A 15069-nucleotide genomic window follows, 5' to 3' on the forward strand; every position below is an offset into this window, starting at 1 on the left:
CCATGGGAACTTACAATCTATTATTGTAGGAGGTTGAGAAACAGAAGGTGGGGACTGCAAGATTGAAAAAGATGTTAATACAGAGTTATTTGAGGGAAGTGAAATTAATTTATTATTGAGTTGGGTGGTAGGCTTCTCTGAACAAAAAAAGTCTTCAGGGAGCATTTAAAGGAAGAAAGATTAGGGCAAAGCCTGACAGCACGAGGGAGAGATCTCCAGAGGGTAAGTGCTGCACGACAGAAGTCCTACAGTCTAGCATGGGAAGAGATGATAGTTGAAGATGCAAGGAGCAGGTCATTGTTGAATCTTAGTGGGCGGGCTGGACTTTACTTGTTTATTAGGGAGGATAGGTAGTGGGGAGCGGCATTGGTGAAAGCTTTGAATGTAATGGTGAGAATTTTGAATTTAATTCTGCTGTGAATGAGAAGCCAATGAAGGGACTCGCAGAGAGGTGCAGCAGATACAGAGTGACGGGAAAGGTGGATAAGCCTGGCAGAGGCATTTAGGATGGATTAAAGGGGGAGAGGTGGGAAAGAGGAAGGCCAGTTAGTAGGTTATTGCAGTAGTCAAGTCAGAAAATAACAAGGGAGTGGATTATTTGCTTTGTGGTGTTAGCGCTCAGAAAAGGGTGAATCTTGGAAATATTGTGTAGGTGGTTGCGGCAGGATGTAGAAGCGATTGGATGTGGGGGATGAAGGATAACTCCAAGTGGACTTGGGGTGATAGGAAAAGGGTGATGCCGTCCACAGGGATAGAGAAGTCAGAAGTTGGTGTAGAGCTTGAGGGGGGGGGGGGGAATAGAAGGAGCTCAGTCTTGGAAATGTTAATCTTTAGGTGGTGAGAGGCCATCCAGGAAGAGATACCAGATAAGCAGTTGCTGACATGAGAAAGGACAGAGGGAGAGAGAGAGCAGGGGTGAAGAGGTAGATCTGGGTGTCATCAGCATAGGGGTGATATTTGAAGCATTAACTGTTGATAAGTTTACCTAGTGAAGAAGTATAAATGGAGAAGAGGAGAGGACCCAGAACAGATCCTGAGGTACTCCAACAGACAGAGGCATTGGAGAAGAGGAGTTGCCGGCAAATGACATAGAGAAAGATCTATGAGAAAGATAGGAGTGAATCCAAGAAAAAGCAGTGTCACAGAGGCCAAAAGAGCTAAGGGTCTGTAGGAGGGGGTGGTAAACTGTGTTAAAGGCAGCTGAGAGGTCAAGTAAGATGAGTATAGAGTAGTGGCCAATACTTTTAGCAGAGAGAAGATCGTTAGTAACCTTGGTATGGGCAGTCTCAATTGAGTGTTTAGGGGCAGAATCCAGATTGCAGGGATTCAAGCAAGGAGTTGGTGGATAGGAAGTGGGTTAGGTTGATTGTAAACTAGTTTTCCAAGGAGTTTTGATGTTCGTGGAAGCAGTGATATGGGGCGGTAGCTTTCAAGAGAATTAGGGTCTAGGGAGGGTTTTTTGAGTATGGGAGTGACGTTTGCGTGTTTGAAAGAGGATGGGAATGAACCGGTAGAGAGAGATATGTTGAAAATGTGAGTGAGAGCAGGAGTGAGGGTGGAAGACAGGAAAGGTATTAGATGAGAAGGGATAGGTTCGAGCGGGTAGGTAGTGAGGCGTGAGGAAGATAGTAACACAGAAACTTCATTCTCAGTGGCTGGATGGAGGGAGTAACTGGGCTTGTTGTTTGAATATTGCAGGTTGGTGATGGGATGTTGCTTCAGATAGTACGTGTTTTGTTTAAAAAGTGGTCTGCCAGGATTTGAGCACTAAAGACAGACGGGGTGGTGGAGCATTTTTACAAATAGCGTGTTTGCTGAGAGTGCCAGGACTGTAACTGAAAGCGTGATGTTTTGTGCACTCGGGAAGGGGCAAGTGTGTCTAGTGCAGAGGAGAGACTATTGTTATAGTGGACTGTAGCGAGATCAGGGCAGGTTATAGTGGAAGTGTGAGCGAGAAGATCCTGAATGATTTTTGAAAATTGGAGCGGATCCACAGTGTGTAGATTTTTACAGATGCGGGGGCAGGATGGAGAAGTGGGTCTAGCTGTTGCATTAATGTTATAGGTGACCAGGTGATGGTCTTAAATGGGAAAAGGGCAACAGGTGAGGTCAGATATAGAGCAGAGGTAGGAAAATACCAGGTCGATGGAGTGTCCATCACCATGAGTAAGGAATAGGGTGGATTGTGAGAGACCAAAGGAGGATGTGAGTAAAAGAAGTTTAGAGGCTGCAGGGGCAGATGGTTTGTCAATGGGATTGTTGAAGTCCCCAAGAATTAGGTTTGGTATATTTGTAGAGAGAAAGTGAGGAAACCAGGTGGCAAAGTTGTCAAGGAATTGGGAGGTCGGTCCAGGAGGGCGATAGATGACTGCCACTCTGAGGGAGATGGGGGAGAACAGGTGAATAGAGTGGACTTCAAAGGAGGAGAAGGAGAGAGATGGGATTGGAGGTAGGTAGGTACTGATAAGTGCAGGAGGGGGAGAGCAGGATCCCAACACCGCCACTATGTTTCTCACCTGGCCTAGGTGTATGGCTAAAGTGAAGACCACCACAGCATAGTGCTCCTAACTTTATGGAAAGTAAAACTTTATACTATATTTATATTTAAACAACTAATATAACATTAAAAATTATTCTGACTTTTATCCTCAGGCTAAATGTTGCTTAGTACACATCATAATTACTAAATAGCATTTATTTATTCTTTAATGTCTTGTTAATACATTTTAGTCTCATATAATTAAAATAAATATACTTTTGGTGTTCATAATAGATGCAGTTGATATGGATTAACAAACAAGCTTTTAATTTAAAGTGTATTATAAAGAAATTTGTTTAATTTTAAGCCAAGCACAAAAATCAATTTTGTTGTCTAATTTCATCTCTTTGTATTCCCCAACTTCTATATTCTCTAGTTTGATGTAAGTTAATTATTAGTATTACAACAAATATCTTCTCTCTCTAACGTATAAATAATTTTACTTTTATAGCTGTGTGTACCAACTAGCTTGAATTTTAATCTTGTACTGTCGGCCTATTTTGAGCTCTATCTAGTTCAAATTATGGACTATATATACCAACTAATCTAATTTTATTATTGCCATGTCTGCCCACTAGCTTAGGACCCAAATATATAAAACTGAAATATATAAACCATAACTCCCAAAATGTATATAAATGTTACATAGACTTATCTTGCACATTTTATTTGGAAGTTATTTAAATCTAGTATCTAAAACATCTGGGTATGCTCAACAAATGAAATCTAGCTATATTTTAATATTGTGCATGCACAATGTACATAAAAATATCATTTAACATGTTATGTCTTCAGATTTACTGCTCTTTTATCAAACAACAATCATAAAGCTTCCCCATGAGATCCATGCCAACTTTCATATAGCTTGGTACATTATTTTTCCCTTTAGCTATAGCTAAAAAAAACTTGTCCACATTAAACAATATATTTTTTCATCAATATTTCAAAAAGTATGGAAACCTTTAACTTATTTTTTTTTTACATTTATTTTGACTAACTGGAAAATGTTAGCTAAATTAATTGAGCTATTGTAGAGTTAGAATGTTTACAAATCAGTTCAAACTTTAAAATAACTGGAAACTATTAAATTAAAAACAATGAAATATAAAATAATTTAATGAAGTATTATATCTATATACAAACCTTATGTCTTTGTTTGTTTATATTTTGAAGCTCAAATTGCCTGAAAAGTTAAAAGAAATAGCGCAATTATCAAATGATTCAACTAGTATTTAATTAAATTATTAGTAGCAGTTGTGGACTTTCGAAAATGGTGGAGAGACATGGGGGGGGTAGTTATCAACGCGTCTACTTTACCTGCCTTCGCCGGCCCAATACGCCCGCCTAAGCTCGCCTACCATTGCCGCCGCGGACCTTCAAAATTTCGCCTAAGTTATCAATAAAGCTGTCAAAAAGCCGCGCACCAAGTACCGGTGATGAGCAGCGGACTGTGAGAGTTATCACTCATCCGATCTCGTTGCTCTTCGGCTTTTTGACAGCTTTATTACTAGCCTGTCACTAAGCACCCACACTAACTATACAGTTCTACCCCCTATACCGGCACCCCCGGAGCCCCCCACAACTCAATAAAGTTATTAACCCCTAAACCGACGCTCCTAGACCCCGCCGCAACTCTTATAAGTGTATTAACCCCTAAGCCGCCGCTCCCGGACACCGCCGCCAACTACATTATACCTAGTAACCCCTATCCTGCCCCCCCTACACCGTCACCACCTATAATAAATTTATTAACCCCTATCCTTCCCCCCCCCTACACCGCCGCCACTGTAATAAAATTATTAACCCCTAAACCTAAGTCTAACCCTAACCCTAACACCCCCCTAACTTAAATATTAATTAAATAAATCTAAATAATATTTCTCTTATTAAATAAATTAATCCTATTTAAAACTAAATACTTACCTTTAAAATAAACCCTAATATAGCTACAATATAAATAATAATTATATTGTAGCTATCTTAGGATTTATTTTTATCTTACAGGTAACTTTCAATTTATTTTAACTAGGTACAATAGCTATTAAATAGTTATTAACTATTTAATAGCTACCTAGCTAAAATAAAGAGAAATTTACCTGTAAAATAAAAACTAACCTAAGTTACAATTATACCTAACACTGCACTATACTTTAATAAATTATTCCTATTTAAAAATAAATACTTACCTATAAAATAAACCCTAAGATAGCTACAATATAATTAATAATTACATTGTAGCTATTTTAGGATTTATATTTATTTTACAGGTAACTTTGTATTTATATTAGCTAGTTAGAATAGTTATTAAATAGTTATTAACTAAAAGAAATACAAAATTACCTGTAAAATAAATCCTAACCTAAGTTACAATTAAACCTAACACTACACTATCATTAAATTAATTAAATAAATTACCTACAAATAACTACAATTAAATACAATTAAATAAACTAACTAAAGTACAAAAAATAAAAAAGCTAAGTTACAAAAAATAAAAAAAATAAGTTACATTTAAAAAATATTACAACAATTTTAAGCTACTTACACCTAATCTAAGCCCCCTAATAAAATAACAAAGCCCCCCAAAATAAAAAAATGCCCTACCCTATTCTAAATTAAAAAGTTCAAATCTCTCTTAAAAGGGCCTTTTGCGGGGGCATGCCCCAAAGAATTCTGCTCTTTTGCCTGTAAAAGAAAAATACAACCCCCCCAACATTAAAACCCACCACCCACATACCCCTAATCTAACCCAAACCCCCCTTAAAAAAACCTAACACTACCACCTTGAGTCGTCTTCAGCCAGCCGACCATCGATGGAACCGAAGAGGAGATCAGGAGTGGCAGAAGTCATCATCCAGGCGGCGCTGGCTATCTTAGGGTTTATTTTATAGGTAAGTATTTATTTTTAAATAGGAATAATTTATTAAAGTATAGTGTAGTGTTAGGTGTAATTGTAACTTAGGTTAGTTTTTATTTTACAGGTAAATTTCTCTTTATTTTAGCTAGGTAGCTATTAATTAGTTAATAACTATTTAATAACTATTCTAACTAGCTAAAATAAATACAAAGTTACCTGTAAAATAAATATAAATCCTAAAATAGCTACAATGTAATTATTAATTATATTGTAGCTATCTTAGGGTTTATTTTATAGGTAAGTATTTAGTTTTAAATAGAAATAATTTATTAAAGTATAGTGTAGTGTTAGGTGTCATTGTAACTTAGGTTAGTTTTTATTTTACAGGTAAATTTCTCTTTATTTTAGCTAGGTAGCTATTAAATAGTTAATAACTATTTAATAGCTATTATACCTAGTTAAAATAAATTGAAAGTTTCTGGTAAAATAAAAATAAATCCTAAGATAGCTACAATATAATTATTATTTATATTGTAGCTATATTAGTGTTTATTTTAAAGGTAAGTATTTAGTTTTAAATAGGATTAATTTATTTAATAAGAGATATATTATTTAGATTTATTTAATTAATATTTAAGTTAGGGGGGTGTTAGAGTTAGGGTTAGACTTAGGTTTAGGGGTTAATAATTTTATTACATTGGCGGCGGTGTAGGGGGGGCAGGATAGGGGTTAATAAACTTATTATAGGTGGCGACGGTGTAGGGGGGCAGATTAGGGGTTAATAAGTTTAATATAGGTTGCGGCGGGGTCCGGGAGCGGCGGTTTAGGGGTTAAACTATTTATTTAGTTGCAGCAAGGTCCGGGATCAGCAGGATAGGGGTTAATAACTTTATTATAGGTGGCGACGGTATAGGGGGGCAGGATAGGGGTTAATAGGTATCATGTAGGTGGCGGCGGGTTCTAGGAGCGGCGGTTTAGGGGTTAATACCTATATTATAGTTGCGGCGGGGACCGGGAGCGGCGGTGTAGGGGGGGCAGGATAGGGGTTAATAAATTTATTATAGTGGCGGTGGGCTCCGGGAGCGGCGGTTTAGGGGTTAACATATTTATTATAGCTTGCGGTGGGCTCCGGGAGCGGTGGTTTAGGGGTTAATAAGTTTATTAGAGTGGCGGTGGGCTCCGGGAGCAGCGGTTTAGGGGGCAATACATTTATTTAGTTGTGGCGGTGTAGGGGGGCAGATTAGGAGTGTTTAGACTCGGGGTACATGTTAGGGGGTTAGGTGTAGACAGCTCCCATAGGAATCAATGGGATGTCGGGCAGCAGCGAACATGAACTTTCGCTATGGTTAGACTCCCATTGATTCCTATGGGATCCGCCGCCTTCAGGGCGGCGGTTTGAAAACCAGGTACGCTGGGCCGGAAAAGTGCCGAGCGTACCTGCTAGTTTTTTGATAACTAGCAAAAGTAGTCAGATTGTGCCGAACTTGTGTGCGGAACATCTGGAGTGACGTAAGAATCGATCTGTGTCGGACTGAGTCCGGCGGATCGAAGCTTACGTCACAAAATTTTACTTTTGCCGGTATCTAGGGCTTGATAACTAAGGCGAATCAGCCTCGCCACAAATACTCTGCGGAATTCCAGCGTATTTGAGGTTGACGGCTTGATAACTAGGCCCCATGGAATGCATTGGCTATATTAGCAGTTAATTATATATTACAGAACCTAATGAAGTGACATCACAAGGATGGTTGTGTCAAACCAGAAAGAAGCAGCGCTAAATATGTATTCAGAGTCTGTTCCTAAAAAGGTTTTGTGTTGGCATTATGGCTCTGATGATTAAAACTCGCTGGCATGAAGCAAAATCACACATACATTTTGGGTGCTTTTTCTCTTAAGCATTAAATGTAAATATAGAGGATGTCTCTCCTTCACAAACAGAACCCTACATAGCTAGATAACCAAGCAAAGCAAACATGTGCCTTTCTGAAATTATTTCAGTTAATCCACAGCACTACCCTTCTTCTGGCACTGTTTTATTTTTTGGCTTGTAATAACTATCATCTAGTTTTTGAGAATATTACATTCTGACATTTTTTTTAAGATATCATTTTAATTGGAAATTTGTAATAAACCTAATCAATGAAATTGGGAGTCAGTCAATATAGCTTAACAATATGATACATATATTACATTTACTACAAGAAATTAGAGATTGGCAAACCTATATCCCAGCAAAGTAAAACTAATTGCAGGGAAATATCATAAAGGCAAATGTAACTTCAAGTTTACTGTAGGAATGAAGAGAAAGGAAAAAAAATAATGAAAGTTACACAATATCATAAGAAAAGCAAGAAAGCTAAAGCAACATAAAGTAAAATTACACAGAGTAGAGCAGGGGTGGGCAAGAGGTAGATCGCAGTCTACCAGTGGACCACGAGTGAATTTTGATGTGACCGCCTGGATTTTCAAAGTCTGCATAGTAAGAGAAAGATTTTGCCATCGTAGATGTGTGAGAAATCTATCTCTTACTTATGCAGACTGCTAAACATGTGGCCTATCAGCACGCAGGACTCATATCGTGCCTCAGGGGTGTAGCATTACATATATATAACTTACAAACAAGTTTCAATAGCTCACGTGATCCTCAGCACCAAACTTCTACTACACAACAATCTTCGCTAGAGACAAGAAGGCAAGTGTGGTGAATGGATCGCAAACTGAATGACATATGAGCTGACCAATGATGGTGAATCATGATGTTTTTTTATTAGTTAGGTGACCACGTCACTTGGAATAAAATTTGAGGTAGCCCTTGCCTTACAAAAGTATGTCCACCCCTGGCCTAGAGTAACCACTTAAAAATATCCCTCCACTAATGGAAAAATTTGAGAGGAAGCTGAGTGACTCATCTGGCCAGCATTCCCAGATACACAAAACCATCTCTAAAAAATCAGCTGCCAATTTTAAGGCTTTGATATAAACAGTCAATTTGATGGAGTATATATGAGTTGACCACAATCCTTAAAAAAAAAAATATCAAATTACTTTAATGCTGAAATGTGTAGAAAAAGAATTTGATAATCTTTTCTTAAGGATTGTGATAAACACATTTGGGTGAAACATCTGGGATTTACAGTAACAAGCTATACAGTTTCTTTATTACTGCACATAATACGGTCTATAGTTTTTATATACTGTGTATATATATATATATATATATATATATATATATATATATATATATATATATTTTGTTTGTAAGATTTTAAATGAGTTTATTCAATAAAGCAATCCAAGGGGTAAGTACCACCTGTACATTCAAAATATGAGTTAAATCTCATATAGCCATTCCCAAACCTTAACAACAACTAAGTCCAGCAGTAAGGAACAAAGGAGCTTTTGTCCCCGCAACCCCCAAAACATAAATCTGAAATATATGTATTGACCTGATGCAAACTCAAAGAACTCATGTATCAAAAGATATGGCTCCTCCGTTTTATACACCAACGATTGGTCAGATTTTCAGATAAGTTACAACTCATCAATCAGTTTTATCCTCATTATTTTTTAGATTTTACTCGTTTGTTATTATAGAATTTAGGATACATTTTAAAATACTTTGTGATTTATTTTTTTGTTTTATCTGTTTTTATTAGCCCTTTTTTACAGTCTGTGCGAACCACTGCTGGTTCTTATAGCATCTTCCATACTATTTTTTATATAACAAAATTTACTTATACACTATAATATTTTTCTTTGCAATACGTATTCTCCGGTTTTCTGGATATTTCCACGATCTGGGACCTGTCTTTTACATACTTTCCACGAGTTAGTTTCAGTCAGTAGCCCAGACCCAGATTAAACAGCTTTGGTTTTAGTGTATTGTATGTTGATCTTTTGCTTTTATTTTTTGTGCTTTTATCATACAAAATAAACTTTGACTTTTAAGAATCTGGACTACAGCCAGTGTTCACTGTGTCCAACATTTTCAACTGGTTTATATACAACATATAAGGAAATTATTCATCCGTATCACCTTTAGTTATATGATCTTATAACTATTTACAATAGTGGGGTCATAAATATTCTCAACAGGATATTCGGTCATTTGCTACACACTATACCATAATATTGATATAGTAATAGTAGAATTTTTCTACTTATCATTTGGGACCTTCTTTTCTTTCCTCGCTTGACACATACTCCTTATTCTTTTATATATATATATATATATATATATATATATATATATATATATATATATATATATATATATTATTTTTTTGTAAGATTTTAAATGAGTTTATTCAATAAAGCAATCCAAGGGGTAAGTACCACCTGTACATTCAAAATAAGAGTTAAAACTCAGATAGCCATTCTTAAACCTTAACAACAACTAAGTCCAGCAGTAAGCAACATAGGAGATTTTGTCCCCACAACCCCCAAAACATAAATCTGAAATATGTGTATTGACCTGATGTAAACTCAAAGAACTCATGTATCAAAAGAAAGACATTTTAACATAATTTTCCTTTGGCTATAGAGGAAAAATGTAGACCTCTGTCTAGCAGGAAATACCACCTTTCAGTAGCTCACAAGTCTCCAAACTCCTTGTACCACTTTATTAAAATAAACAAAAGGTTTTCATTTAAGCAATAAAACTTAAAGAATAAATATTTTTTTACAAATGGTGCCCACACTTTTAAAACCATATTGTGCATTATGCTTTGCTCAATGCTAAGCACAAGATAGCATACCCCTTGTTATCGATTGTGCTCCATGTGTAACCTAGTTTAATTATTGTTTAAGTGGAAAATATTAGGTAGTCATCATCAATATTGAGTTAGTTAATTAATTAATTAATTAATTAGCTATTATGTATTACTTTTGCTTATCTCCTAATCTTTTACTTTCATTAAACACACATTAAATGCCTTTTATTTTTGTGTAAAAATAGTACTTTGTCCCAAGTTCCCTAGAGATGACAAAAGGCAAGATCTGTAAACTAGAGGCTCCAGCAAAAGTTGCTCCGGATCCCTTGCGGGGCTGGTTCGCATATGCGAGCCTGCTTCCCGCAATATAAGAAGCAGCATTCATTAGACCGCTGCTTCTTACACCCTACGCCACCTCTGAGGTGGCGAGGGAAAATCACAGAGAGATCACTTGCTCTCTGTGATTGAGAGCCCCTTCAGTCGTGCAAATGAAGGGGTGGACATTATACACTCTAATGAGTGTGTAATGATATATACGGGCCAGCAGATCAACAAATCCGCTGCCTGTGTGTAGCGAAGGCGAACAGACAGCTTTGAGAGTTGTACCTGTTAGTACATGGAGCCCTAGGTTTTTAAAATGTTGCAAACTGCTTTTAGCAGGTTACAGTATTTGCTTTGGCCTCTACAGTAAAGGGAGCATGTGGTATAATGCACTTATAAGAAAACTTATTTTAAAAGATAGATATACAACTGTTTCTTATAGTTATTTTCTCTTGGTATTTGAGTTGTTAAAATAGAGTTTACTGGTATGCTGTTTTTTCTAAGATATTTTTTTTCTAATTCTATTGGTAGGTTTTCTTTTAAATCAATGTGAAAAAAGTTATACATTTTTTTTGCACCAATTCAGACATTTATGTTTGGGTGACTTCTGTAAATGTAAGGTATTGTATAGAAGCACTTGGTCTGCTGAAAACTAAAATTAGACTCCAGAACTTAGATGAAGTTCAGCCATAACAAAATACTTATTACTCAATCTTTTCTTTATCATCTACATTGACATGCCAGGCACCCCTATGTGTAACTCTCAAGAAAATCACAGAATTTATGTTTAAATGCAATGAATTTAAAAGTCTAAAAAGTAGAAGTTAGACTATCTCATCAGTAAGGTGTTAAATACTGTATGAAGGATAATAAATTAGCCATTATTGTACTTAATAGATCTTGCTGTGTCATCAAGGAGGCTGAACAAGGTGTTCCTTTTCCTTGATTAAAGTTTCTCGAAGTCACAGTGGAATGTAAAATAGGAAACTTTCTCATGCTTTATTCTGAGAAATTTCTTATTTTAGTCTTGCAGTTAAAAAGCTGATAAGGTTTCCTCAAATATAAATATACAGAGATTTACACAAATTACATTATTTTACAAAATAGAGATTTGTATACAAATACACACACATGCACAAACACAAACACACATGCATGCAAACACACACACAGACACGTACACATAAAAACAAACACACAGAAGGCGGAGCCGAGGCAGGCATAATGGTGGACGCTTGAATTGAAAGCTCCGAGTGCAGTTAGCATAGAAAGTGGAGAACTAGCACTGTTAAGCCCTTAGAGTGACCCTAAACTGCCACCGGAGTGGCACTAATCCTCAACAGGATTTGCAGACTTAATCCATTCCGCACAAGAGCCGACATAACAGCGCATCACCGGACGTCTGTCAGACTGTGGAGGCCTGGATCCATAATGCCGGTTACTTAAAGAATGGCTACACAAGTGAGGAGAAGTAAGTAGAATTGGTAGGCAATCGGAAGGCAATCGCAAAACGATCCGGTAAGGAGCTAAATGTTGCACACGGCCAGCAAATAGTTAGCAAGGTGGAGGAGGAGGAAGTACGCTGAATTGAGATGCCATTTAGTGTGCTTAGCCACGTGGGAGTCCGTGCTGGTATAGATGGAGTAGCTGCAGAGAGAGGGCTTGGTGCAGAAGAAGGGCTGTTCTTTTCAAATACATGTTCTAACAATCTGTGAAAGCAGTGGGTTGGAGAGCTGGGACTAGCATACATAAATATATTTAATAAAGTCAGTCCACATAGGGGATAAAAAAGGAAAAGCAGGGAATGATGATATGAGACGATCTATTTCATCATAAAATACATAGTACAACAATCCTCACAGAAATAGAGGGAAGAGGGGAAATAAAAACTCCACAAAAAACAACAAATAAGTTAATACTGGTAAAGAATCATCCACACCCTGTACTTCACTGGGAAGTCCACTTAAAGCATCTTGGTACCAAAGCAGTTCTGATGTAACTTTAAGGCACAGGCATTATTTATACTCTTTAATAAGAAGTAATAAAATACTCTCTTGAAACACTAGACAAACTACAACATGTCAGTCAGAAGACAAAGCAAACTAGGTGCCACAAATAAACCTGCAGCGGCTAATATCTTCTTTAGACCTCAGAAAGGAGATAAGATGCTAGAAAAAGGGGGTGATGCAACTGAGGAAGAGATGGAAGAGGATATAGAAACAACTTCCCCTGGGGGCAACAATATACCTGTTACTAAAGGTGACATAAGGAATCTTGTCTCCAAACAACTACAATATTTGACAAAATGTTGGAAAAGATGGATACCCTCCAAAACACTGTCACAAACAGTCTCACTGAAATCAAGCAAGATATTTTAGAACTAGGTACCAGACTAGAATCTTTGGAAGAAAAAGAAGAAACAATGGAAGAAGATATTACGAATATAACAATATAAACTGGTGGATATTAATGACAAACTGGAAGACCTAGAGAATAGGAGTCGGAGGTGTAATATTCGTTTGAAAGGTATCCCAGAAACAATAGCTATGACGGACTTAAATAATTATCTTCTACAATTATTTCAAGCTATCACGAGTTCATCTGGGGAAGGGAAATTTCAGATGGAAAGGGCTCATAGAGCTCTGAGAGCAAAGCCTAAGGATACAGAACCCCCGAGGGATGTAATAGTTAAACTACTATGCTTTCAAGAAAAAGAAGAGATCATGGCTGCAGCGAGAAAAAACACAACTTTTAAATTTCAAGGAACAATTATACAATTTTACCAGGACTTTTGTATAAAAACATTACAGAAGAGATATGCTCTCCAACCGCTGATGCAACTATTAAGAAAGAATCAGACCCTATACATATGGGGATTCCCCTTCACCCTCCATGTACATCATGAAAGCAGTACTATCACCATCAGAGAGAAACAGGACATTCCAGGTCTCTGCCAACTGCTCAAGCTAGAATGTCCGGAGATTCCAGAAAACTCTCAAGACAGCACCAAACGATGTTCACAGCTTCCAAGAGGATCAACTCAAAATGAACATTGGACAGGGGGTGGAGCCAAGCCATGCTGGGACATGCCCACGTTCTAGCAGAGCTCCGTAGCAGCCGTAGCTCAATAGAAATAAATAGAGCAGTTGGAGGTGCCGATCTTGATGAAAATTATTTGCCCACACTGATGACTCTAACCAGTCCCGGAACGGACCCGTAGCAGAGCTCCGGAGAGACTATAACATCAGCTCCTCACAGCTTTCTCAGACCTGCAATAGTGGCAGCAGCCATCTTGGTTCCCACGAGGGAGAGGTGATCACGCAGGCACGGGTAACATTCACACTCTAAGTAACTGCCTGTTTACACATATACCCGTAGCCTGATATTGCTAGATGTACCAGCAAGCCACATATGTTTACATGTAGGCGGGATTTGAACCCTCTGAGTGAGCCATAACTTTATCTCATTCATAGACCACGTTTACATGACCGCATGAAGGAGAGGTGCATACCGGGTGGGAGCTGAAATTTTTTTTTCTAGATACATGCCTGTGATTGTACCTTGGCCAAGGGAAATAATATATCATATAGGTATAACTTGTGAGGATAAACCGGAGCCCTATTTGAGACTGACTTAGAGAGCACTGGGCACATCTCACCATAGAACATAAATTGTCAGGCCTTGCTACGCTACACGCTAAGGCATATTTGAAATATTTAAACTCCGCTGCATTGGAGTGTGGTGATCTACTTGTCCCTGAACCCCGGTTGTTACGCTGCATGGTATTTTAATATTGAGATCTTGCTGTCTGTGAGAGATTTGGAATCCGGTTGTGCAGGGTTCTGAAGAGGCCATAAGTTATTTTGGTGAGCTTAGCTACCATCTGACATGTCACAAAGGAAGGGGTTGAAAATGGATAAATCAAATAAAACAACTGCAGCTACACCCTCAGTGACTGCATTCTTCCACACTTCTGAAACACCCCCGCCTGAACTCTCCCACCTTAAGGGTGATACTTCTCAAGACCCCCTAACAGAATCTTCCTCGTTAAACCACAATACACTACACCTGCGGCGTTCTTAACTCGCAGACCTACCAAGTCTGATTTTGCCTCCCTCAAGTCTTTCATAAAAGAGGAGATGAGGGACCTCAAAAAAGATTTAACGGATATGGGTGCACGCATTGAATACCTTGAAGAAGGCCAAGATGCCCTCAATAATCTAGTCAGTTCCAATACAACCCAATTGTCTATACAAGACACTATTGTCCAGAATTTGCAGGAAAAACTAGAGGACTTAGATAATCATGGAAGACGTAATAACCTCAGGATTTGAGGTATACCGGAAGAGATGCAACAGGATCAATTAAAATCTTATCTTAAAGACCTATATGCCTTTTTACTGCCAAGATCTCCCAGTCTCCAAACTGAAGACATAGAAAGAATACACAGGGCTCTTAGGCCCCCTACTAAACCACCCACACCCCCCAGAGATGTGATTTTGAAGTTCCTCCGCTACACCACTAAAGAAGATCTATGGCATGCTGCAAGAACGACAAGGGAACTTTCATTCAGAGGTCACTCCTTACAAATTTTCCAGGATTTATGTCCACAAACAATCCAGAGAAGAAGGGAGGTAAGA

The sequence above is a fragment of the Bombina bombina genome, chromosome 6, assembly GCF_027579735.1.
Source record: "Bombina bombina isolate aBomBom1 chromosome 6, aBomBom1.pri, whole genome shotgun sequence".
Lineage (NCBI taxonomy): Eukaryota > Metazoa > Chordata > Amphibia > Anura > Bombinatoridae > Bombina > Bombina bombina.